This window comes from Balaenoptera borealis (assembly GCF_965194805.1).
Source record: "Balaenoptera borealis genome assembly, chromosome: 16".
Classification (NCBI taxonomy): Eukaryota; Metazoa; Chordata; class Mammalia; order Artiodactyla; family Balaenopteridae; genus Balaenoptera; species Balaenoptera borealis.
The window spans coordinates 11,355,378-11,378,344 of record NC_138872.1 but is presented as its reverse complement, the minus strand read 5'-3'; the positions used below and the strand labels follow the sequence as shown (position 1 = coordinate 11,378,344).

At 50.0% G+C, this 22,967-nt stretch overlaps 1 protein-coding gene across 1 annotated transcript in view; it reads left to right on the top strand.

The window, feature by feature from the left end:
- The first annotated feature begins 11,750 nt into the window (after positions 1–11,750).
- PTPN1 (protein tyrosine phosphatase non-receptor type 1) overlaps positions 11,751–22,967 on the top strand; it is a 146,204-nt gene continuing 134,987 nt past the window's right edge. Inside the window, exons 1-2 of the mRNA XM_082361120.1 lie at positions 11,751–11,815; positions 15,439–15,690. The gene's annotated coding sequence lies outside the window, so the exon portion shown is untranslated. The remainder of the gene's footprint in view (positions 11,816–15,438; positions 15,691–22,967) is intronic.

Genomic DNA, 22,967 nt, shown 5'->3' with positions numbered 1-22,967 from the left:
GGCAAACCTGCTCCTCCTGCTGACATTTTGGGGGGAGGGGTGGACAGGGGGGATACACATTAATAGGTAAATTAAATATACTGTATTTCAGACGTGTCTCCCTAGCAATAAGTTCTAAGAAGAAAAATAAACCAGGGAAGGGGGATGGAGCACCACAGAGAGGTACAGATCTAAACACGGGAGCAGGGCCGGAGGAGGCCTCACTGAGCAAATATTTGAGGACAGACTTGAAAGAGATGAGGGATTGGGCAATGGGGCTATGTGAAGGAAGACCATTCCCGGCAGAGGAAACAGCAAGTGCAAAGGCCCTGAGGCTGGATCGTGCCTGGCATGTGTGAGGATGATGAGGAAGCCAGTGTGGCCTGGGCAGTGTGGGAGGCAGTGGTGGGGGGCAGATAGTGCAGAGCCTTGCACATTGTAGGAAGGACTCGGGCTTTTCTCTGGGGTAGCTGGGCGCCACGGAGGGTCCTGAGCAGGTCAGCATCGTCTGACCTCGGTTCCGAAAGAATCCCCCTGACTATGTGTGGAGAAGGGACTGTCAGGGCCTGGGGGGAAGGGTGACAACCAGAGAGGAGTGACTGCAATGGTCCAGGCAAAAGATGATGGTGACCAGGCCCAGGGGCGGCCATCAGAGGTGGGGACGTGGGGGGAAGTCCATGGCCTCATATTCTAGGTCTGTTCTAAAGGTGGACAGGACACACTGCTGGGCCAGATGTGGCAGAAATCAAGAAATCAGGGATGACGCCAAGGTTTCAGGATGAGTGACCGGAAGGCTGGAGCTTCCCCGTTACGGAGACGCCCAAGCACTCTGCTGGGCTCCCAGGAGAGGACAGATGTGGAGCAGCCTTTCCCGGGGCCACGTGGGACCTGTGCAAAGCCCTTTCCTCAACATGGTCGCCTTGCTTTCTGAAATTCTCCCCAGTTCCGATCGGGATTCTTCCCCAGCTCCCCCATTCCATCCCTGGCCCTGAGTTTCTTGTAAATTGTGCAGAAGCCCCCAGGTCCCCTCTCCCCATCGATCCGTGAAGAGCAGCAAACACTTCTATGAGCCCTCATCATGTGCCTGGCAGGATCCTAGCCTTTACATTTGTGAATTCATTTGATCATCACAACAATTCAAAGAGGTGGGGGCTATTATTACATCTGCTTCATGGATGAGGAAACTAAGGTCCAGAGAGATTGTCACTTAAGTCTGGGATCACACAGCTAACAAGTGGCAGAGGCAGGATTTGAGCTCAGGCAGCTGACCCCAGGGCTCATGCTCTTAACTACTATACTGTCTCATGAGACGCTCACCATTGACCATGAAGAGCCAAACTGGGCTTGAAGGACTGGGGTGGGGGGAGAGGGCTTCAGCCGCCCCTCCCACATAGCAGGGACAGTTGTCATTTTCTGAGCGTCTGCCCCATGCCTAGCACTGTACCCATGCTCCCTCTATTCTTCGCATCAACTGAAGAGGTGGATAGTATGATGATTGTGCCCATTCTACAGATGAGGAAACTGAGGCTCAGCATGGAGAGGAAGTGCCATGTCCAAAGTCACACAACCAAGGCATACGAACTCGGGGTTCTGGGCCTCCAGACCCCATTCTATCCCCTCCTCCGCACTGCCTGTGCTTGTCACCTGCTTCTTGCCCTGGTAGTGAGGGGAGTATTTCGGGGTATGGTGGCCATGTTGAATTTCCTTCCGGCTGGCTGGCAGAGGATGAGGAAGCAGGCTGAGGATGCGGAGAGGTAATTCAGGGACAGCGCAGCTCTTTGGGCTTGTGGCTTCTGTCTGATACAACCAACATTTCTGAGGCCAGCGCTGGGCCAGGCTCAGGGGATACCGAGGCAGGACCATGACGCTGAGCATGAGAGAGGTCAAGGTCCTATGCCTCTGATGGCATAGGAAATGGTGGGGTTGTCACAGGAGTTCAGATCAAGAGCAGCTCAGGGGAGCAGGTGCTTGTGAACCATTTGCCTTGGGCAGCCTGTTTACCTCTCCAGACCTCAGTTTCCAACTCTGTGAAATGGGTTGATAATGCCTGCACCAGAAAGCTGTTGTCAGGACTCATGTTGGGCACCAAGGGGCCTTGCTCCATCTCTAGCCAACTGCCACTGTGTTTTAGGACAGGAAGAGCACAGGACCCAGAAGATCAGAGATATTCTGGGAGACACTGAACCTGCTGGACATATGGGAGAAAAACAAAAAAGAAATGTTTTGGACACTTGCTTCACCTGTGAGGTGAATGCTTTCCATCTACTTTACACATACATAGAAGCTCTCCACCCCTTGGTGAGGTGAGTACTAAGATCATCTTCCCTGAACAGGTAAGAAAACTGACACCCAGTTATGTTATGAGACTGAACCAGGATCACAGAGCTGGGAAAGGATGAAGGAGGGATTCAAACATGACTCACTCTGCCCCCTTAGCTTTACCTTGTCCATCGCAAGGCTGAAATCATAACAGCTTAGATTTTTCTTGAGCACTTATTATGTGCCATGCACTATTCCAAGCACATGTATTAACCAATATTAATCTTGACCTCTGATGGATGAGACAGGTGCTGCTTTCTTCCCATTTTACACACGAAGAAAGAGCTTAAGTAATTTACACAAGGTCACAGAGCTAGTGATTTGTAAAGCCCGGATTCAAACTGAGGCAGTCTGGCTCCACAGTCCTTGGTCTAACACCGCAAGGCTCCACTTGAGAGGGTTAGCACGGTGCCTGGCACACAGTAAGTGCTTAATAAATTGTTAAACCTTTGAAAAGGATATAGCGATAAGCAGGGCTTTCCTATTCTAGACCACACTGAGGTCTTGCTTGAGAATTCACTGTTCCCTTATTTCCACCCCTCCCTGTTGGTCCCGCTCACCAGAGGAGAAACTGCCCGTGGGCCATTTTCCCTGTCTCTCCTTCCCTCTGGGAAAATTCTGTGCGGCATCCATGGGGTCATGGGGCTGCTGGCCACAGGGCTGGCTAGAACCCGAGTTTGGCCAGGTTATCAAGTTTCGTGGTCAGCCACCTTCGCCCCTGACCAGAGCAGTCTTTCCAAAACAGAACATTCAGTCACCGCCCGTCCCTGTGCTCAGCTGTCCTTGTGCCCCTGGCCTCACTTCCTGCCCACCCTTCGGGGTTTTTTTCCCAGTATCCTTGTCTCTTACTGACATCTCATGAAGATGACCAGAGCAGACAAGAGAGAGTCAGAGAAAGAGAAGCTGAGAGGCCTAGAGAGACAGTGAGAGAATCAGAGAGACTTGTCAGGTACTGACAGATAAAGACAGAGACAGATCATGAGAGAGACAAAGAGGAGGCACAGACAGAGATGAAGAGACAAAGACAGAGAGAGAGAGAAGGAGACAAAGAGAGACAGAGATGGAGAGACAGAGGGAGCCCCGCAGATACCCTCTGCCTTCCTGCATCCACAGCCTTAGGTCTCCTTCCAATGGATCTCGACCTTCTCTCAAGGCTACTGCATCTTCTCTCGCCACACCCCACCGCCTCCTAAGCCCAGCAGGTCACCGGAGACTCCCCACCTGCCCCTCCCCCACCCCATGCACAATCCCTACCTAACTCCCGCTCATGCCCTTCCTCCAGGAAGCCCTCCCGGCTCCCTCTACGTACCCCAGCTGCATTTAGCTCACTATGCTGTTGCTGTCCATTTATTGGTGTGTCTCCTCCACTGGAATGTCAGCTCCTTGTGGGCAGGAACTCGGTCTATCTTGCTCATCCCGCACCCCTGCACTCAGCACAGTGTCTGACACAGTAGGTGCTCAATGTATATTGGCCGGAAAAAGTACTAAACCAGCTGCTTTTGCTTCACCTTGGAGAAGCCTTCCCTGGTGGTGCTTATCACTATTTCATTGTGTGATTTTTTTGATTCAGGGTCTGTGTCCCCTCTGGCCACAGGAAGGCAGAGTCTGGGTTTGTTATGTTCACCTTTGTTTCTCCAGTGCCTGGAACAGTGCCTGGAACAGAGTAGGTGCTCAAATATTGGTGGAATGAATGAATATGCAAATGGTTTAATCACTAGCTACCTGGAAGTTTTGAATCTTATGTTTTAGTCCATTTGAATCCAGCTCAATGTCTCCCCGTTACCGTTCAGATCAAACCCTGAGTCCTTCCTAAGGCCTGCGAGGCTCTGAGAGATCTGGCCCCAGCCACCATCTATCTCCAGCCTTGCTTCTGTCCTTCCCACTCTCCCCTCCCACTGGCACCCGTGTCACCGTTCCCCAGGGCACCATACATGGTAGACATTCTCAGACACCCCGTCCACACCCCACCATACGCCATGCCAGCAGAGTTGTTTTGCTTTTTCTGTGAGCGAGACTGCTTAGAAAATGGAGCACATTTGTACAAACAACCTCAATGTCACCAACAGACCTTGGTCACTGTGGGACAGTCTCCAAGGTTCAGCCAGCCAGCTGCCCAGGGCCTTGTCCTGAGACAGGGTTTGAGTCCTAGCCTCAAAAGGGCTGCCTGGGTGGGAGGGGGTGCCCTGGGGGCCCCATGGGGATCCTGGGGAGGGAGGCTAACTGAGCAGACCCCCTCCCATCCTTCGGGCTCAGACCAAGCCCCACCTCCTCCAGAAATCTCCCTTGGCCACCTTCCTTGCCTCCATGGACCCCTGCTCTCACCCTAATTGCAGCTCATGTCTGCCGATCACTCTGCTGAAATTCTCTATTGGACTATTTCCTCCATTGGGCTGTGTTCCAAGTGGTTACGGCCAAGTCTTTTATATCTTGGTGTCCCCAGAGCCCAGGTCCGGCATGTGGGAGGCATCAGCGAACACGTGCTGAATGAACAAAATGACTATTGAATGAGCACTTCCTGCCTTGGTTCATATTTACTTCTGTCTCTATCACTAGGATGGGAGCCCAAGACCTCGTGTCCTTTATCTTTGTTCTCCAGGGTCTAACACTGCTTGACACCTAAGAGGCAGCATGGAACATATGTGGAAAAAATGAATGAACGAGCCCTTCCTATACCATCCATCATATCTGTCGCTCCCATTGAACAGGTACCAAGTCTTAGTTGTCTCTGAGTCTAGCACAGGGCTTGGCACCAAGGAGATACTTGGTATGTATATGTTGGATAGATGGATGGTTGGATGGATGGGTGGATGATGTTTGAATTCATGGGTCAATGGAGAAGTGAACGGAAGGTTGGACAGAGTGAATAGGACAGGTGGATAGAAGTGTGGGTGGATGGATTGGTGGGTGAAAGGATGGATGGATGGATAATGCTTGAATTTATGGATCAGTGGAGGAATAAACGGAAGGTTGGATAAAGTGAATAGGCCAGGTGGATGGAAGTGTGTGTGGGTGGACTGACGGCAGATCGGTAAATGGATAGATGGAAGGCCGTACAGTTAAGTACTACAGTCCCGGCTGAGAATGTGGGCAATATTGCTTTTCACCCCCCACATCGCAAAGCCATCATTTTAGAAGAACTAAATGAGGTCAAAGAATGAGTCAGCTAGAGTTTTCGTGGGAGGGACATTTAGGAGGAAAATGTGTGAGAAGGAATGGCCTCTGAGCCTCTGTAATTCTCAAGCAAAACCCTGTAAGTTGGCTGTGCTTTCTTGCAGTGTTGACGTGGTATTTATTGAGGGCTTACCATATGTAGCGCCCTGGGTTTCATCTGGAAGTAGCAAGAAGTTTTCGACGCGGACCCTGACCCCAGGGTGCTCAGAGTGTGGGCAGAGAGTCAGACACACGGTGCTACATCTTCGATGGGTCTTCTTCTTGCAAGGGGGGTGTAATCCAAAGAGCAAAGGGTTTGGAGATAAACAGTGGGTTTGCATCCCGATTCCTTTTCTGTGTGACCTCAAGCAAGCTGCTTGACCTCTCCGAACCCAGATTTGCTCATCCTGCTTTGTAGGGCTGTTGTGAGCCCGTGCTTATGAAAGTGCAGAGCCCAGGCCTGGATTACAGTATGTGATTGAAAAACACTGAGGTGGGCCTCAGTGTGGGACACTTTTCCCTGCCTTCCTTTCAATGCAATGCAACCCTCCCGCAGTGAGGGCCATAAACCAGTGAAGAGCTCAGTTGAGGGATCCAGTATTCCTGGATTCAAATTCTGCCTTCCTCACACCCCCCGACTGCTTGGTTTCGGACAAGACCCTTGCCCTCTCTGAACCTCAATTCCCACAGCTACCTGCAAGACCTCCTTGCTGTTTCCCAAGCACAGGTGTCATGCCCGCACCCAAGCTGCAAGAGAGGCTACGAAAGTGAGTTTTCTCGTGTCTGCCTTGGGGAGGCGTGGGCTCCCACCACACAGATCTGCCCTGAGACACAGTGCAGGGTAGAGAGGGGGTCTGGAAGGACAAGCAGAAGACATCAGCTTCTCAGTCCATCTTTAAGAGGAGCTCCATCCCATGCTGTTTACATATGACTTTACATATTTATTCATTTATTATCTAGTCTGTTCTCCCAACACTGATATTGTCAGTTCTGTGAGGGGAGGCTTTTTATCTTGATCACTTCTGTGTCCTCAGGGACAAAAGTTCAGCCAGGCACACAGTTTGTGTTAAATAAATGTGTTGAATAAATGGATGGATAGAAGATTGGATGGATGGATGGATGGATGATTGGGTAGATGATTGGAGGGATGATGGATGAATGGATAGATAACTAGCCAGGCACAACAGAATTAATTAAAGAGCTTAAACACACACACACACACACACACGTGCCTAAGCCATGCTCCAAAAATAAAAACTAACACTTAACATGTGCTTACTGTGTACCAAGCCCCATGCTCAGCCTGTAACATAGAACATGTCACTGTATCCTCATGGCCACCCTCTGAGGGAGTAACTAACACTACCCTTTTATCAGAAGACAATCCTGAGGCTCAGAGAGGTAAAGTCACTGACCCCAGGTCACATAGCCAGAAAGCGGAGGAGCGAAGATTCAAGTTAAGATGTGTTTGATTCCACAACCAAGCTTGACCTGACCGGGCCAGCAGGGGCACATGGGGATCTGGGGTTTTTTAATCCCCAGGTGATTCTGATGTACAGTCAGGCCAAGGACCCCTAGGCCAGAGCAGCAAGGTCTAGGAAGAGCGTGCCGGCTCTGGGGCCAGCTGATCTGGCTCCTGTTCTGCCTCTCAGCTTGTTTCCTCATCTCTGATGTGGAGCTGATGGCAGCGCCTACCTCGGGGGGTTTCAGGGGGATGGAACGAGCTAAGCAGAGCGCCCACGGGGTAGGAAGCACTGGGGAGATGCCGTGCAGGTGGTGCTGTATGAGCAGTCACAGCTGCGTCATCACTGCCCTGGGGGCCGGGGGCCCTCCTGCTCCTTCTCCCAGCTCCCCTGGGTGCAGACACATTCCAACCTCCTAGTCTAGAGCCTGAGATAAGATGAAGAAGACCTCTCAGGGGCATTCAGGAGGCTACAGTATATGAAAGTGCAGAGCAGGGCTGCTGTAGCGACTCTATGCCCAGAGACACATCCTGCAGAAACACACGTGTCCACAGGCATGTGACCCCGCTGACCGCTACTGTGCAGTTCATGACAGCAAAAGCCAAGAAACAAGCTCGATGATGGTAACAGCTGATGCGTGTTGAGAGCAGGGTTTCTCATTCAGAACCATTGACATCTGGGGCTGGGTATTCTTTGCAGAGGGAGTCTGTCCTGTGCATTGTAGAACGATAGCAGCATCCTTGGCCTCTACCCACTAGATACCAGTAGCTTCTTCCCTCCCCCAGTTGTAAAGGTCTCCAGACATTGCCAGATGTCCCCCGGGGGGACACACTCACTGCTGAGAACCTCTGTGGAGAGCTTGCTCCGTGCAGATCCCTGCTGCTTGTGCTTTGCGGGAGCTGCTTCCTCTTAGCCCTCATCACATCCAGAGGCGGATGCTGTTCTTCCTTCCCCTGCACAGATGCAGAAATGGGGAGGTTGGTGGTTTGTCCAAGGTCACAGAGCTGGCATTTCAGCACAGCTGTGACTTGAACCTGTGATAAGTCCCAGGTCCCTCTTCTTCTAGTTGCTTTTTGTGGGTTCCTTGGATTTCTCTCCATTCATAATCATGTTGTCTGTGACTAGAGATCATTTCATTTCTTCTTTCCCCATCTGGCTGCCTTGGCACATTCGAAGAAAGAGCTTGTGTGGCATGAATTATAGCTCAAGTAGACTCTATAATCTGCACAGGGATTCTTTCTTTCGGGAAATTAAGTTTGCTCAATTATCAACATTTGGAAAATACAGAATAAAAAGAAGAAAGGACATTTCTTATACCCACAAAGGCTAACTTTCTAGCAGTTTTGTCCATCCAGTAGCTTTCTCTGTTTTGAAATTTTGTTACACAGTTGTAATCACACTGGACACACAATTTCAAATCTTGCTTTTCCCAAACTGTACAATGTTTCTTTCATGTTATTACAAAATCCTCTTAGACATTATTTTAATTGTTGCTGTTGTGGCAGACCCCCCTCCTTCTCTCCAATTCTCTGACCTCTCCCTCTTCTTTAGTAATAGAAATCCTAAATTTTAGCTGGGCATGTGACCACCCAGAAAAAAACTACATTCCCCAGCCTCTCTTGCAGCTAGGTGTGTCCATGTGACAAGCTCTGGCCAATGGGATATAACTTCCGAGTAGTGCCCTTAGCGAGAGGTTGCCTGCTCTTTTTTCCCATCTTCCTTGCTGGCTCGAATGCAGATACGAGGCCAGAACTGAGTGGTTATCTTGGGCCATGGTGGAACCACAAGAGAAGAGGAACGCATATCCCTGATGAATGTATAAAGCCACCCTGCTAGCCCTGGACTAACACCTCCACGCTTCTTTTATGTAAGAGAGAAACAAGTTTCTCTTTCATGTAAGCCCCTGTTATTTTGGGTTTTTCAGCCACTCAAAGAGGTACCTAATCCTGAGTATTACACTAATATTTTGCCAGAGGGGTCGTCTCTAACCTTCTTTTAGGAATCCTCACCTAATTAACTGAACCATTCCCTGGTCGTTGGGCGTTCAGGTAGTTTCTGACTCCTCACCACTCTAAGTAATTAGATTGTGAACATCTTTGTGCATGTTCACTATTTGTGCTTATTTCCTCAGTATAGAATTCCAGAAGAGGGATTTGATGGGGGTCAAAGAACATGAATATTCTTAATACCTGTAATACCGGTCATCCCAGGTGGGCCATGGGTTAGGATTGGGGGCTATACAGCCAGGAACGAGGTCCAGGTCTTATGGGAGGGCTGTCCCAGTGAGCCTGCTTGCTCTCCCGGGACCCCTCCCGCTGCATCCCCCAGAGCCACGTCCATTCTCCTCCGCAACTCTTGTCCTGCCCTTCTCTTCTACTTACATCTCTCTAGCAGGCATGTCTGGCTGGTGGAGTCCAAGTCCCATGCCTGCACCAAGCTGCCAGGGAGGCTGGGCTGGGAATGCGAGTTTTCTGGCATCTATGTTGGGGAGTGGTGGCTACTTGGGTAGGAGCTTCCCTGAAGGAAGGAGGAAGTTGTGGGGCAGCCAGAAAGTAGGGCAGGGCTTAGCTCCACAAGCAAAGCCCCAGCTGGGCCTGTGGGAGGGATGCAGACAGGTTTCTGGCATCACTTTTTCATTTCTTCTCCACTTATGATGAAGGAACCTCAGGCAGAAAAAAAGAGGACAAGGATATCGTTCCTGTTTGTGTCAGCCTTGCAGTTCACCCAGCTCTGCAAGGGCTGAGTTAGAGCTGGGAACCCACGTGTGTCAGAACCCAAGCCCAGTTCTCACTCCACCACCCGAGGCCAGCGAGTCAACCTGGATGTCGTTATCCAGGTGGAGGTGCATCTCCCTGACCACTGACCACATCCCTTAAGAGGAGGGCCCGTTTGCCTTACCCACTGTAGTACTCCCAGCACCCAGACAGGCCCTGGCACACGGCAGGTGCTCAATAGATAAATCTGGAATGAATGAATGAATGAATGAAAACGGCAGTCAGTTCTCAGCCTTGGAAGGAAGCTTGGAATCCTGGAATTAACATTTATTGATTCAACCAATATTGAATGCCTACAATGCTGCAGGCCCTGTTTTAGGTGCTGGGGATACTGTAGGAAAGATAACAAACCATGCTCCTGCCCTCATAGTCAGGGGGATAGACAGTAAATAAGAAAACCCCCCAATATTAACATAACATAACATAATATAATATGATACCAGGTAAATGTTTTAGGAAGAAATGTAAAACTGAACAAGTGACTTAGAGATGCTAATTTAGAAAAATGGTTGAGGAAGTCCTGTCTGGGAAGGGGCCATTTGAGCAGAGACCTGAAGTAGGTAAGCCAAGTAAATATCCAAGAGAAGCATATTCCAGGCAGAGGAAATAGCCAGTGCAAAGGCCCTGAGGTAGGAATGAGCTTGGTGTGTGCTATTTGCAACGAGGCAGCCAGGGAGGCAAGGGTTATACCAAGTTTCCCAGCTTCAGCAACTCTCCAGAACATTTAACTGGCACTGTTTCATGAAACAGTGGGATGGGGGTGGGATGAGTTCTTCACTCTTAAGCTTCTCTGGAAAAACGTGATGTCAAGGACAGACAGTAAATCTTGACTTGTCCCAAAAAACAATGGGCCCGTGAAACCCATTGAAGTGTCAGGCTGAAAGTAAACGGCCAGAGGGCTGGGGCACGGGTAGCTCATATGGAATTTGTCAACAGATCTGTGTTTGAAAAAGAATTTCCCAGTTAGGGGCAGAAGCTTCTGGCCAGAATCAAAAAGATGTTTATTGTGGTACCTCCATGCAGACATGAAAAATGGAGATTTGCTGCCTAGCTAGAGATGTGGAAAGATGTACCCAATATGTTAAGTGAAAAAAAATAGGTCACAGGATAGTATACTAGAATGTATAATCCCTTTAGGGAATTCACCCATTCATTCATTCATTTGGAAAATATTCAATACAGGCCTACTGTGTGTTGGCACCCTGCTGGCTGTGGGGGACAGAGACGTGACCCTCCTTGCCTCCTGGAACTTTCTGCACAGTGGAGAAGGAAGATAATGATCAGATTATCTGATCATCAAATACAAATGCATTGTCACGAGCTTTGATCAGCGCTAAGAAGAAAAGCTACCTGGGACTGCAAGAATGTTACAGACATCAGGTGATGGAAAGAGCCTGGGAGGATGTACTCCAAAATTTTAAAGGTGGAGTAAGATTTCAGGTGATTCCACTTTTCTTATCTTCCCCTTTCTTTTGATTGTCTGTGTGTTCTAATTTTTTTTTTTAACAATGTCATACTTTATAATTAAGTGAATCGAAAAACACAAACAAAACCAAAATGAAGAGAGGGATTGGAAGTCATGTGCCCAAAGATGATTTAACCCCAGGAAAGGAAGGAAGGACATGTGAGAATCTGCTAACTGTGTTAGCTTCCAGGAAGGGGAGCCAGAGGCTGGGGTGGGAGAGAGCCTCGCAGCTCACTGGATGCCCTTTAAACCGTTTGAGTTTGTGCGTATGAAAAAAAACAATAGTAATAAAATGGGCAAACATATTTTTAAAGAAAACTTCAAATCAGGTTTTATTTTCATGAAAAACAAAAAAGCAGGCACGAGTAGGATCTCAGGACAAATATGTTAACTGAGCCAAATTTCCACGAAAATCTTTGAGTGTTTCTCTCTGGGGGACCTTCTTGTTTTCTTCTCTGTACTTTTCTATATCTCCTATGTTTAAAATTAGAAGAATAAAAAAGACAGGAAAAAAGACTACTGTGCTTTGGAAGCATTGTTTTGCTTACTCCTCACAATGAGCCTCTAATGTGTGTATGTTTATTATCCCCATTTGACAGATGAGGAAACTGAGGCTCAGCTGGGGAAGCCACTGGCCAGAGGCCATACTGCTGGATTTAACCCAGGTTTGTCTAAACCCAAAGTCTGTTTTAAACCAGGATGCTCAGGTGCCCTTCAAGATGTCCTTCAAGGAAATCGCATTGCTTTGAACATCAGAGGGGGAGAAAACCAAACAAACCAAACAAGAAATATGACATTTTTTAAACCACTTATTCAGGCTCTGATGGGGCCTGAGACCAACTGGGCTTGGGCAGGTTTTCTCGGCAGGGGCACTGTTTGTATTTTGGGTGGGGTGTTCCTTCATCGTGCCTGGCCATCCCCCCCCCCCAACCCCATGCATGTCCCTACCCTCTAAACACCAGCTGTGTCCCCAGTCAGGTGTCACCTAGACCCCCGCACCTCTCCGAGGCTTCCCCCGTTGAGGACTGCTGGGTGCGACCCTGTGGTGACGCTGAGTTCCCACAGTGGGCCAGGCACCTCTCCCACACTGCAAGCCCCCTGTTAGAGTTGATCCTCCCTGCAGACCTGAGAGGCAGGTGCCTCAGTGGCCTTGTTTTACAGAGATGAGGCTCAGAGAGGCTGGGTGACTTGCCCAAGGTCACACAGTCAGGATTCGTCAGCGCCGGGTCTTGTCCCCATGCTGTACCATCTCCCTTTGGGGACCAGGCAGGGCCAGGAGTTGTCTCTTATGGCCCTGGGGTCGGGATGAAGGGGAGAGAGAGGCGAGTGATGTGCAGCCCCAGGTTCACAGGCCAAACGGCCACCGAGCGCCGCCGTCCACTCTGCAGCCAGCTGAGGCCAGGCGGGGAGAACTGAAGCCCAGCTGCAGGGCTGGGAGGGCGATGGGGACCGGGAAAACGCGCACGCCCTCCGCCTGCCCGGCAGCGGCCGGTGGCCGCCCGCCAGGCCCCCGCCTGACGTCAGGGTCTGACCAGGGACATAATGTGCTGGCGTCGGGACAAGGGCTGGCTGCAGGGAGACGGGGCCTGGAGGCGGGGCGGTCAGAGGGAGAGAGGCGAGGGGGAGAGAACAGGAAAGAGAGACAAACAGACAGAGAGACAGAGAGTTCGAGAGGCAGAGACTTCAGAGAGGTGAAGAAGAGAAATACAGAACCAGAAAGAGGGAAACCCAAGGGAGGGAGGGAGAGAGAGAGACCCAAAGCGCGAAAAGGGGAAATTGAGGTGGAAAATGAGAGACACGGAGATACAGGAAAACACCAATAGAAAGTTGTTCAGAGAAAGCCAGGGCCCCGGGGCGGGGGTGGGGTTGGGTGGAGAGACCGACAGACAGACAGACAGACAGACAGACAGAAGAGGACAGAGGAAGAGGTGCAGAGGCGATGGCCCGGGGCATGGGGTTAAGTGCAAGCTGGGGAGACCCCAGACCTGGGCTGGGCTGTGGCTCTGCCCCCGTGGGCGGGTGACTCAGCGCTCCAGGCCTCTGATTTCCTACCTGAGCAATGGGACCTGCAGTCACAGGCCTTGCTCATCTGGGGAGGGGGCAGAGCGCCCCCTTCATGATAGGGGTGGTGGGAGTACAGGAAGTACTCTGGCAGAGTTCTGCAGGTCATAAGTGCTCAATAAATAGGAGGTGTCAATAAGAGAGGGGTGGGTAGGGAAGGACAGAGAGAAACGGGATGCACAGAGCGAAGACGGAGGTGAGAGCTGACCCTGTGAAAAACAGCCCTCATTCCACAGCGCCCCTTTTCCTGCTGCTGCCGAGTGCCCCCCTTCCCACCCACTGCATGACTCGGACACAAGGCCACTGGCAGAGACCTTGGCCCAGCCTTGCCTGTCTCGAGGCCCAACCCCCTGTTTATGGGCTCAAGAAGGCCATGATCCCAGGGCCATAGCGTCACCAAAGCCAAACAAGGCCAGGCCCCGCTCACCGCTGGCCTTCCAGCCTTGTCACCCCTTATCCAGCTTAATTATTAAATGGCCCAGCAGGGCTGAGGGTCTGAGCCAGCTGCCCTCCCGGCTGTGGGCAGTTGTGACTATGTGTCCCTCATTAATGCAGGGGCACACACTCTAGAGACCCCAGGTTGTGCTCGCAAAGTGCCCTTTCTCTCACTCACTCCCAACTTTTCCCAGGAGCCTCCGTCATCCTCATCTTCATCCTCAGAGTTCCCACTTACTAAGCAGTTACTGTGCACGGGGCATAGCCCTGGAAGTCCCAAGAGAGTGAGCGCTATTATTATTCCATTTTACAGATGAAGAAACTGAGGCTCAGAGAGCTAGAGTCACTTGCCCAGTGCCACCTGCTAACTTGTTAAGTGGCAGAGCCAAGATTCCAACCCAGCCACCCTCTTGACCAGATAACAGCTCCCATTTCCTGAGCAGCTGCTGAGTGCCAGGCTCTGTGCCAGATGCTTTACCCACATCATCTCTTTCAACCCCCAGGATGATCCTCTGAGGCAGCCGTTCTCAGCCCAGAGCGATTTTGTCCCTCAGGAGATTTTAGGCTACGTCTGGGGACATTTTGGGTTGTCACGACTGGGAAAATGCTACTGGCATCTAACGGGTGGAGGCCAGGGATGCTGCTCCGTACCCCACAGCGCACAGGACGGCCCCCCGTGCAGAGAATTCTCCGGCCCCAAATGCCAATAGCACAGCGGCTGAGAACCCTGCTATGAGGTGAGGTCTGTTATGATCTCCATTTTGCAGATGTGGAAGCCGGGGCACAGAGACAGAGCACCACTGCCTGAGCGCCCACTCCGTGACCCTGCTCTTCCCCATGAGACCCCACTGCCACTCCTGATGGCTCCTGCCCTTAGGAGACCCCTGCCTCTATTCCAGGCCCTTCAAAGTCCTTGCTTGCCTAGTCTAAATGATGCCTTGCCACTTTTTTACATGTGAAGACAGTGTTTTAATCACTGACTGAAGTAATAGATCAAGCCAAAAAGTCACCTGGACGGTCAGAATGCCTTTAAGCGAATTTATATTTTATTCACAGCAGCATTGAGGGCCTTTGGAAGTTAGCCACTCAGGGATTCATGGAGCAAGGATTTTCTGAGCACCTGCTAGGTGCCAGGCCCTGTCCTTGGTGCAGAAGATACAGCCGAGAACCAGACAGACCAGCCCTACTAGGTCTTTAAGAGATAATAGTCTAGTGGGGACAGTGGGTAATCAACAAGAAAACAGATAAACAGTCAAGAAAATTTCAGACTTTGTTCAGACTGAGGGGAGAGGAAAGGGCTGTTACAGGGAGGGTGGTGTCCAAAGGGGCCTGTCTGAGGAGGTGAGACCTGAAGGATAACAAGGAACTAGCCTTGGGCAGAGGCTGGGTGAAAGGTTCTGGGCAGAGGGAATTGCACCGTGCAAAGGCCCTGAGGCAGGAGCATGCATGGAGTGTTGAGGCACAGCAAGGAGGCCTGTGGCTGGAGAGGAGAAGTAACAAGCACACAGATGTGCAGGACTTTGTGGCCACTGTAAGGGCTTTGCATGTGCTCTGAGGGAGCTGGGGGCCATGGGACGATTTTAAGCAGAAGAGGCACAGGACCTGACTTAGGTTCTAATAAGATCCCTTTGGATGAATAATGCCCCCCTTCCAAAGATGTCCACATCTTAATCACCCAACCTTTGAATGTTACTTTTTATGGCAAAAGGAACTTTGCAGTGATGATTTAGTTAAGGATCTTGAGTTGGGAAGATTATCCTGGATTATCTGAGTGGGCTCAATGTAATCACAGGAGTCATAAGATGGAGGCAGAAGGAGGTGTGACCACGGAAGAGGAGAAGGCAGAGAGAATGACAGAAACAGACTGAAAGGATGCACTTTGAAGATGGAGGAGGGGACCACAAGCTAAGGAATACAAGTAACCACTAGAAGTTGAAAAAGGCAAAGAAACAGCTTCTCCCTGGGAGCCTCCAGCAGGAACCAGCCCTGCCAACACCTTGACTTCAGCCTAGAGACTGACTTCAGACTTCTGACCTCCTGAACTGTAAGTAAATAAATGCATGTCATTTTAAGCCACTAAGTTTGTGGTAATTTGCCACAGCAGCCATGGGAAACTAATGCAGATGCTGTGGGGAAGACAGACTACAGGAGAGCGAGGTGGGAGCAGGGGGACCCGGGAGGGGGCTACTGCAATAGTCCAGGCAGGAAATGAGGGTGGGCCGAGAGAAGTGGATGGATTCAAGAGAACTTTAGGAGCCCAAACAGGCAGCCTTGCTGATGGACTGGACGCTTGGGGGGAGGGGGCAGGGAGAGCCAGTGTCTCTGCTCAACCAGTCATCCCTGGGCTGGTGCCTGGGACACAGAGTTGGCCACCACACGGTTCCTGCTCTGAGGAAGAATTCAGCTGGGGGAGGCCCAGGAATAGTTACAGGGTGACGGGAGAGACCAGGCTCAGCTGCCCTAGAACCTCGCATCTCACACCATTCAGGTCTCTGCCCCAGTGTCACCTCTTCCGGGAGGCCTCCCTGACTACCCTGTCTCAGAGAGCCCCTCCCACCATCTCTTTCTTCCCCTCTTTAGTTTGCTTCATGTGTCTTATTATCTTGCTACATGTTTCTTTCTTTGCTGTCTGGCTCCCTTCCCCACTCAATCATCAGCCCCACGAGGAGGACTTTGTCTAACTTGTTCACGGCCGAATCTCAGCACCTAGAATCAGTCTGGCCTGAGAGGTGCTCAGCACACGTGTTGAATGAATGAGTGAGTCCATGTTTTCCAACGAGGACACTAGGAAAGCCAGAACAAGGGAAGTGAATTACTCAGGGTCACACAGTTGCTAAGTGTGGGACCAGGATTTGAAGCCAGAACTGATTCCAAAGTTTGCACTAAGTTGCCCACTTCCTCCTAACACCAATGACACCAGCTGTGCTCCAGGAATTTCCACTTTGTGGGATGTAGCGCTCCACCCTTCTTGAGGTGTCAGACATTCTAAAAACGGCACCTCAGGGAATCTGCAGGGCACCTGCCCTGCCCTGGGGCATTACTTATCGTGAAACTGAGGCTCAGAGAGACTGGAGTCTTCCTCGAGGTGCACAGCTTGCCAGCAGCAGGGCTGAGATTCAACCCCCACCAGACCCCACAAGCAGGGTCTTCTCTCACAGTTCCAGCATGCTCTGGGCCCCTGAGAAATAAGAAAGGACCTCTTGGCCTAATGGCCTAAAAAGCAGAGTGGGTGTAAATCACTCTGCCCATTGTCCTGGGGGAAGTCCAGCAGCACCTCAAGCTGGGAGAGTCTGAGAAAGAGGGTTGTGGGTTAGGATCTGGGGCCCAGGGGTCACACTCCAGCTCTGCCCCTCCCCTGCTGTGTGACCTCAGGAAAGTAGCCTCCCTTCTCTGGCCCAGGGCTCTTCCAGTAACTCCAACTAAAATTCTGGATGGAGTAGACAAAGCCCTATAGAGCACATGTTAAAATAAAAAGATCCAGCATATATTCTAGCTGACATCTTTCATGAAACTATACTGCTTAAGACATACAAATGTAGTCATGATAAAATATAATAAGCTTAACTCGAAAAAATCAACATTAAAAAGGGGAGTTTATTTTTCTCTTGTGTGATGAAGTCCAGATATAGGCAGTTCAGGGCTGGTTTGGAGATTCCACGAAGCCCTCAGTGTCCCAGGCTCTGTCTTGTTCACCACTCTGCCATCCCTAGGGTGTGGTCCTCCTTCTCATGCTCCAACATGGAAGCCACAGCACCAGCATTCTCCTCTGCCTTCCAGGTGGCAGGATGGAGAAGGAAAGATAATGAGTAAAGGGCAAGCAACAGCTAAATCTCTAGGAAAGATTCCAGAAACTGCCACACATACTCCCAATTTCAACCAGAACTTGGTTGCATGGCCTCACTTAGCTGCAAGGGAAGCTGGGAAAAGCTGTCTTTATTCTGCACAGCCTTGAACTCTGCCAAAAGTGGATCAAATACTTGAAAATAAATGAAATCATTTCAGATAGTGATACATGCTGTGAAGGAACAAAACAGGGTGACCTGAGGAAGAGTGTGTGTGGGGAAGGCCTCTGTGAGGTGACATGACTGGGACATAAGTTAGGAGAAGGCCTGGCGCCGAGTATTCCAGGGAACAGAACGTGCTTGCCCTGAGGCAGGAACAGACCTGGTTGGTGGAGAAACAGAAAGGAAGCCAGCGTGGCTGGAGCTGGGATGGGGCAGGGGGCACAGCGGGGAGGGAGTGAGGTCACAGAGATCAGCCAGGCTAGATCCTGGGGCACGCTGGGAGGCCCCGGGTGGAGTCTGGGATTTTTTCATAAGTGCAGTGGGGAGATATGGGAGGGTTGAGGCTGAGGAATGACCTGACCTGCTGTGACATCCCTTTGAGAGGACGCTGAGCTCCCTGGGCCTGGGAGAGTTACCAGACCCTTGGGAGAGCTTCATTTGTTCTTTCGTTCATTCACTCATTTATTCATTCAATGAATGGGCTGTAGTAGCAGAAATGACCCCCCAGTCCCCACCCTCCGGAGGACAGACAGACTGAGCAAACACACAAGCAGAGCAATACAGCTCACAGGTGGCTGTGAGCGCCATAAGGAGAAGATGAACGGGGCTACAAGAGGGCCTGAGATCACCTGGGAACCAGCAGAGGTTTCCCACGGGAGGTGATTTTGAGCTAACATTTGAACCAGAAGGAAACGTGATCTTGGGGAGGCCTAGAGAAGAGGGAGACAACAGTCCAGGTGGAGGGAACAGCTTGTGTAAAGGCCTGGAGGCTCAGGAAGAGGACTGCATGTTCGAGAAACTCACCAGACTCTGACCTGGCAAGAGGGAGGAGGGTGAGAGGGGAGGTGAGCAGAGGTCAGATCTCGGAAAGCCGGGAGGAGGGGCTCGGCATTTCCATGTTCCTGGCAGGGTGATCTGTTAAGAGCTTTGACCCCAAATCCCTGGGATGGGCCCGTGGTCAGATCCAAGACAAGCAGGGACCTAGCTCTCCTTGGAGGGTGTTTGCAGGCTCGCTGATGACAGGGGCTGCTGGCTTCCTATGGCTTGCGAGTCACTGGGCACTATGTGCTGGTATGTTCTTCTCTTGCTCCCAGCCCTGAGAGCGCCCTCTGACTCAGCCTCCTCCAGCCACCCACCTCCCATCACCACCAAGGCCACCATCCCTGCCCCCATCCCTCCCTGAGAAGGCTCCACAGAATTGCATGACCCTGGCCCCCCTGGAAGAGCATCTGCATCTCCAATCAGACCTGCCTTCTCACACAGGGAGAAACTGAGGCCCTACGAGGAAGAGAATCTTTCCCCAGTCCCACCTCAAGGTTGGAATAGAGCCAGGGCCTGCCCCTGGCTCTCTTGATGCCTGGCCCTAAATCTTCACACAATTTAATTAAAAAAGAAAAAGAAGAAGGAGGAGGAGGAAGAGAAGGGGGAGTGAGAGAGGGAGGGAAGGTGGAAGGAAGGAAGGAAAGGAGGAAGGACCTGAAAAAGAAATACTCAAATCAAACTTCTAAGTGTGAGCCCTTCCCAGGGAAGGGAAAGGAATTAGCATACCCTCACCATGTGCCAGGCACCTTACCTACATCAACTCCATCAGTGGAATCCTCCCAGCTACACAGCAAGATGGATACAGTTATAGCCTCTGAATGGTTTGGAAAACAGAGAGGCTATGCAACCTACCCACCATCACACAGCAGTTATCTAGAAGAGAGGAGATTTGAAGCCAGTTCTGGCTGCAGTCCCTTGCCCCACGGGACTCTCCTATTGCCAAGGCTGCCTCCAGCCCAGCCTCTCTGCTCCCCGGCTTGCAGAAGTTGCAGCCTCATCTCCCAAAACTAAACAGCAGAGGTTTTTCCCTGGCTGCCCACAAGCCTGCAGATATGTTTCCTTTGGCCCATGTGGCATTTTAATAAAATTTCAGCCAATGTTCACAAATAAAGAGATTTTACCTAAAAACTCAGATTTCTCCCTCCCTTAAAACATTGAAAGATTGGACTGTGCTAGGCCCACATTCTTCCTGGCAACAACCCACTGGGAATGGGAGTGTAAGAAAGGAGTCCCCAGTGCCCCACACTCCCCAACTCTCCCTACTGCCTCCCTGGCCCTGAGGCCGAATGCCAGTTGCCGTTTATGACAATACATACACTGTTGTTTTTCTGAGGCAGGGACATTTTCTCTGTACCCATATCACTCTTAAAAAGAAGGAAACAAATAATAACCCAAGAAGGATCAGGTTTCATGAAAAATGGGAGAATGCATATTTCTTTGTGGAATTTTCTTAGTGTTTATTATGCAAACAAAGTGTGGCTAAGCTCCCACACCACTGCTTAGGTTTCCTACCCGGTGACCCTAAGTAGGATTGTCAAATTTAGCATATAAAAATATAGGATGCCCAATTAAATTTGCACTTCAGATCAACAATAAATTTGTTTTAGTATAAGTATAACCCATGCAATATTTGGGACATACATATACTAAAATATTTTCTTTATCTGAAATTCTAATTTAACTGGTTATCCTTTATTTTTTCTGGCAACCCTACCTAGAAGGGTTGAGAGCAGGTCTCTAAGGGGTTTGCATGTGAATCCAGCTTCCTCCTCTCCTGTCTGGGTGATTTAGGGCAAGTCAATTTAAGTTCTCTGGACTTCAAATTGTTCATCATAAACAGGGATAATAATAGTATGACGACTCGATAATATCAATATATGTAAAGAGCTGAAGGCAAAGCCCAGCTCACTGTATACACTCAGTAATGTCAGTGGCTGGGATCCATGTCATTGACTGCCTACCCAACAGCCATCCCCCTTCTCTTTTGCTAACTGAACCCCAATTTGTGCCAGCCACACCATGCCCTGGGGAGAAGTGTGATTGGTCTAGCTAATCGTGGCACATCCATTCCAGTCTGCCAGTGATTGGTCCAAGGTGAGCATGTGACTGGCTTCTGACCAATGAGACACAACAGGAAGTTTGCTGGATGAGTGCTCCGGGGAGACCTTTCTCCCACTAAGGAGGACTGGCAGTGCTGCCACTGCCTTACCTGCTTGCCTTGGATACAGCCATGGGGCAGGGGGATGCTTGACTTCAGTCACCATCCTGTGCCAGTTAGGTGGCAAAAGCCAGCGTGCTGAGGATGGCAAAGGGTAAGGTTAGGGGACACCGTGCTAAACTTCCTTTTAAGTAAATGACAGACGTTCTTATGGCTGAAGTCACTGCTAATTGGCTCTAAAGAGCGGCAGCTAAGGGCATGAACTCTGGAGTCAGCTACCTGGAGTCACATCCCAGTTATGTCACTTACTAGCTCTGTGCCTCAGTTTCCCTATTTGGAGAATGGAGGGAAGATAGTATCTCTTCGTGGGGTTGTAAAGAATAAATGAGTTAGTGTAAGTGAAGGGCTTATTAAAGTGCTGGCAAGTTATATTCAGCATATAACTGTTAGTCATTATGATTCTTCTGTTATCAGCATCCAAGCATTTCTAATTGATAACATTTTATTAAGTCCAGAATTCCCCAAATGCTGTGCAACTCTGAGAGTTGATAATACATTAAAGAATCCAAACCCCCAAATATAAGCAAATGTTGTACCCTTTTGAGTACATCTCAAAAGTCTCCCAAGAATTATTATGTGTGTTTCTTCACACCTCATTCATCCTGCGAGGACCCAAGCAGATTGAATGGGCTGCTCTCCATCAGCTTCCATGGAGGCAAAGAGGGGTGTCAGCCACTCATAAAAATAAGTGATGGTCCTACCATCTGGGATTTGGGTATAAATTCCAGGACCAAAATATGGTGGGCTGAACTTAATTATATTAATTAGGAATGCCTTCAGCAGCAAATTTCAGAATAATCCACTAATCGTGGCTTAAACAGTAAAGGCGTTTAATTATTTCAGAGGACAAAAAGTCTGGAAGTAGATAGTTTCAGGGTCAAGGCAGCATCTCAACAATGTCATCCAGTATTCAGCCACTCTAACCTTTCCACTCAGCAGCCATCCTGTGTGTTGGCTTTTTGTCATTAGTCTTGAAACCTCATGGTCACAAGATAGGGCCACAGTCCCTAGCATCACATCCTTAATAGAGTTCAAGGCAGGAGAAAGTGTTGGGGGGACAGGGGGACTCTCCTTTCTCTTTGAGCTCTTTTAATCTGGGAAGAAAATCTTTCCCACTGTCTCCTTGGAGGGATTCCCCTCACATTGAATTGGCCAGAACTGGTCATATGTCTGTTCTGCACTGCAAAGGAGGCTGGGAAAGTGAGTCGTAGCCAAGAGGCATGGGATAATATGACTGATTTAGCCCAATCTTAATCCTTCCCCTGGGGCTGGACTTACCACCTCCTACTCCTTCACAAAATCAGGGTTCTGCTTTTGAAGACAAGAGAGTCTGGCTGTTGGGTAGACAACAATGGTCTCCAAAGTGTAAACCTCAGCTTCTCCCAGAAATCTCACTAACACAGCAGTAAGGGGATTAAAACAGGAAAGGGAACAAATGCACAGGACAGAGAACAGGCAATGAGAAGGTGGAGGAGGAGTGACGACTCCCAGGTTTTGGAAGCTGGAAGACAGTGTTTCGCCAGGGTTCCTCATCTGGGGTCCTAGTCCTGGCTCTGCCAGGAGGCAGCTGTGTGGCCTTGAAAAAGTCCCTTCTCCTCTCTGGGCCTCAGTTTCCTTGCAGTTTAGGGAAATCTTTTTGGCTAAGAACTTGCCTCAACATATCTCCCACCTGCACATGTAGGAAAGCAGGGTCCATGGGTCCTTTGCTCCACTAAATAAAAGGAGCCTAAAAACCTTTGGGTTATTTTAGGATTGCACCTGGATGACCTAAAGGGTGTGGATTTCAGGGGCTGAAGGAAACTCATCAGTCCTGGGAATGCAGGAAAACTTTCAGTATCCTCCTCTAAAGGAGACCCTTGGAACTGACCAATTGCAATGGATGATACTCAAAGGATATATGGGAAGGAAGAAGGCTGGCTTTAAGCACCTACACTTTATATCCATTTTCTTACTTTATTTTTTTATTCTCTGTGTGACCTTGGAGGAGTACTTAACCACTCTGTGCCTTAGTTTCCCCGTTTATGAAATGGGACGTAGTTGAGGCTGCTAGTTGTCCCTCAGTATCCTCCCCTACTTTCGTAGTAATGAACTCGTAGTTGGGCATGGGGCTGTCCCTATAAAGACTACATTTCCCAGCCTTCCTTGCAGTTAGACGTGGCCATGTGACCAAGTTTTGACCAATGGGATGTGGTGTTAAGCTATCTGGACAACTTCCAGGTTTCCCCTCTCCATTTCCCACTGGCTGTAATGTGGATGTGGGGTTGAGCCATGTTGTAC